Genomic DNA, 4,664 nt, shown 5'->3' with positions numbered 1-4,664 from the left:
TTTTTCTGTTTAGTTTCATAAATTTCAGTTCATTATGAAACCATAGCAACTTGAATCACTCAAAACGGATTTAAAACGAAGAAATGACGGGTAAAACAAAATTGGATAAATTTGCTAGTTTTAGCTACGAAAATTTTGTAACAAATCTAGACTAAACATATCCTAACTAATTTATATTGTATTATACATATTATGTAATCTTGGGATACCATAGACACGTATACAATGTTTTGACATATCATATCGACCCATCTATATATATATTTCGGAACAACCATAGACACTCTATATGCAGTAATACTTGAGTTAGCTATACAGGGTTGAGGTTGATTCCAAAATAATATATATACTTTGAGTTGTGATCTAGCCTAAGACTTGTGTACACTGGGTCATGGATTGATTCAAGATAATATATATTGATTTATTTCTGTACATCTAACTGTGGACAACTAGTTGTAGGTTACTAACGAGGACTGCTAACTTAACAAACTTAAATCATAAAAACGTAATAAAAAAAAGGTTGTGAATATATTTCAATCATACTTTGATATATATGTACATATTTGTTATAGGTTCGTGAATCGACTCGTAGCCAAGTCTTATTTTCTCGATGAAGGAAAAATCTGTGAAAGTGAGTTATAGTCCCATTTTTAATATCTAATATTTTTGGGATGAGAATACATGCAGATTGAAAATGATTTACAAAATAGACACAAGTAATTGAAACTACATTCTATGTTGAATAGTTATACCGGATATCGCCCTTGTTGAACTTAGTAACCTAAGAATTGGTGTTTATTATAATTGCCACCAGTTGACGCGAATCCTAAAGATAGATCTATGGGCTTTGACACGCTCCAGTCAGAGAATTTGAACTGCTTTAGTACTTCGATATTATTTATGGGGATATTCTAGATGCATTTTGTTAATGTCGGTTACCAGGTGTTCAAACATATGAATGATTTTTATGCAGATTGCATGGTATTGAAAGATGAAATCTTGTGGTCTATTATTACAATTTGATATATAGATTTAAACCTATAACTCACCAACAATTTTTTGTTGACATTTAAAGCATGTTTATTCTCAGGTGATTATTAAGAGCTTCCGCTGTTGCATATTAAATTAAGGACAAGATTTGAAGTCCATGTTTGTATAATATTGTTTAAAAACTGCATTCGAAGACATATATTGTTGTGTATTATTATTGTAAACCATTATGTAATAATCGTGTGAAAACATTATATTTTAGATTATCATTATTTGATAATTGTCGTAGTATTTTAAACCTTTATCGATAAAATAAAGGTTATGGTTTGTTTTAAAATCGAATACAGTCATAGAAAAACGTCTCATATAGAGGTCAAACCTCGCAACGAAATCAATTAATATGGAACGTTTATAATCAGTATGAACGGGACATTTCAGAAATATCATAAGAAACCAGAATATCTCAAAGCTTATCTGAGTGTTCGTGACAAATATAAATTGAAGAATGAAGAGAAACTTCAAGTTCAGCAAAATTCAGAGATCAAAAGCATAAATAAGATTTTGATGATTTACAAGGACGGAGTGAAGATGCCATTGTTTTAGGTAACAAGAATGGATGATGAAGATTATCAATTCTCTGAAGCAGATTTTGATAGATTGAAGATGGATGACATTATTTTCATTTACAACTACTTGATTAACTTGAATGAATCTGCAACAATTTACCATGCTACTGCGATGAAGGCAGTCTACAGATTTATTCTTAACTCGATGAGATGGATGTCCGTTCACGATTTTCAGATGTGGTTAGAATCTGGACACAAAAAGCTCAGAATCAAACCGCCAAATCAAGTAATCGAAGAGCTAAGATATATGTCCTTACTTGAAGTAAGTGACTGTCCTTATGGGTTTGTGTTTGTCAATTCTCACTATACAAAGATCTTCATCAGAGTCTCAGATTTCAGAAGATATTCAGACGAAACGTTGATGTATGCTTTCAAATATTTGAGATGGAGACTGATCAATAACTGCTATTGAACTGAAGATAATGAGATTGTCAAATACATTCTCACAAGATTGAAAAGTTGTCTAAAGACAAGAGTGAACATACGAAGATATGAGAATCTCAATGGATTTAAATCCAAAGTTCACTTCAGAGGAACAAAATTCCTTTAGATGTTTTAAATAGGATTATATTGTAAAGTTCACATTTAACACTAAGGGGGAGATTGTTAGGACCCCGAAGTTGTATAGTGTTAATGTGAAATAAGCTTAATTGATGGTTTCTTAGAAGAGGGCTATATAAGGAACCTAAGTAGTCCTAATTAGATAGCCATTGCATTGTAACTGAGTTCTAAAAGCTGTGGAATGTAAATCTTGTTAATTCTCTCGAATACCGAATCTCCTTCACACTTACCGAATCTCATTCTAACTTGTCTTTTCTTCTGATCTCAACATGATCTGACCTATCACCGAATCATCAAGAAAAATATTTTTCTTGATAGTTTAGAGGTTAAATAGAATGAAAGAGTTATGTAACATGGTTCATGATGAGGATATGATCTGTGAACCTTTATCACGTTCCATTAGAAACTCAGCATGACTTACTGTAATATAATCACGTTGATCAAGTGTCATTATATTATACTAACTCATGCTTCAGTTCCCAACACTACTTCAAAACATTCATATTTTAAATTCGAATTTTTCAGAATTTAGAAACTAAAATAGTTTCCTTTATGATGTAACGCAGATATCGCGAAGAGATAAATGATTTCAGATAAGAATACTTATGAAAATATCTTCAGAAATATCGAGGATATTTATAATGAAAGATACGATGATATCTTAAAATTTTCTAATATCGAAGGATGATAAAGAAGATTTGTCCGTAAAGGTTTAGAGTCAGGAGCAAGGTATTCGCTAAAGGCTTCAGCAGACACTGAATCATTTGGATTCTTTGAAGGCAGATTTAGTCTTTGTGATTTGTCAACAGTCTCCTTCATAGTTTGCTCAATCCGTTTTTGAGTTCCAAATCTGAGCTTTTTCAACACACCACTCTTTATTATCAAACTTTTGGCCATTAAGACCATTTACAGTTTTGCTGCTTCATCAGCATTCAAAGTTTATCATAACCGAATCGTCGGTTATCAATCTGAGGTGTTTTCAAGAGTTCGAAGGGTTTGAATGAAGATTGTAATTGTCAATATACATATGATGTTTTATAGTCTTGAATGATACGAATATTTTTCTGGGTTTTATGAAAGAAGTGATGTTCTAGCACAATTTAGAAGTCAAAGTATAGCTTTGAAAGGTGTAGGGATCTGAGAGTGATGATATCGGTTATATCTTGACTTGGATTCTGATAAGTTAAAATCAGAATATGTAATTGAATTTGAATGAATATGGCTGTTTTGATTTCTATGAAAGAATATATCTCGTTGTGAAAGTAGTGAGTATAGTTGATGATTTGTTGAATCAGAATCGAAGAATGTAACATATTAATTGTGAATTTATATATCTTTCTGGTATTACCTACCCGTTAAAAGTTTCACAAGTAATATTTTGTACCAGAGAATTTTATTACAGTCTTTATGAAAATATATGTGTGTATATTTTCTTCAGATGTAATACAGATTTAATGAGTTAATATCATATTAAGCTCATTTGATTTTCGGCTGGATTAGAAGTGAATAATCTCTAAAACATTAAAGATTTCATAATCTTCGCGGAGTATTTCACTAATGTAATCAATACTTCGTTATTCAGTTTTATTAATATTTCGTCACTGAATCATGTTGGTGCTTATGGAACTCGTGCTAAATTCGCAAGGTACGAATGATGTTTTCTGGAAAGTTTCAAGTACATCGAAAATGAAAGTGTAAAATCAAACATGTATTTGAATAATACACTTAATTTATTATGAAATAGAATCTATTTAAATGTCCCGTTCATATTGATTATAAACGTTCCATATTAATTGATTTCGTCGCGAGGTTTTGACCTCTATATGAGACGTTTTTCAAAGACTACATTCATTTTTAAAATAACCATAACCTTTATTTTATCGATAAAGGTTTAAAAAGCATTACGTAGATTATCAAATAATGATAATCTAAAATATACCGTTTACACACGACCATTACATAATGGTTTACAATAAGAATATATTACATCAAAAATAAGTTTCTTAAATGCAGTTTTTACACAATATCATACAAGCATGGACTCCAAATCTTGTCCTTATTTTAGTATTCAACAGCGGAAGCTCTTAATAATCACCTGAGAATAAATATGCTTAAAACGTTAACAAAAATATTGGTGAGTTATAGGTTTAACCTATATATTATCAAATCATAATAATAGACCACAAGATTTTATTTTTATAACACATCTCATATCAGGCATTTCGCAAACTGCATAGAGATAAAAATCATTCATATGTTGAACACCTGGTAACCGACGTTAACTTAATGCATAGAATATCCCCAAAACAGAACCTCTCGTCTGTATAATAATCTCGAAGTACTAAACCATCCATAACCTGAATGGGGGTTGTTAAGCCCAATAGATCTATCTCTAGGATTCGCGTCAATTAGGGGCCATTTCCCTAATTCTTAGGTTACCAGACTTGAAGGGCGATATTCGGATTAATAATCCAACCATAGAATGTA

This window comes from Rutidosis leptorrhynchoides, chromosome 2 (genome assembly GCF_046630445.1).
Source record: "Rutidosis leptorrhynchoides isolate AG116_Rl617_1_P2 chromosome 2, CSIRO_AGI_Rlap_v1, whole genome shotgun sequence".
Lineage (NCBI taxonomy): Eukaryota > Viridiplantae > Streptophyta > Magnoliopsida > Asterales > Asteraceae > Rutidosis > Rutidosis leptorrhynchoides.
The sequence above is the reverse complement of the archived record's forward strand: the minus strand, read 5'-3'. Positions refer to the sequence as shown.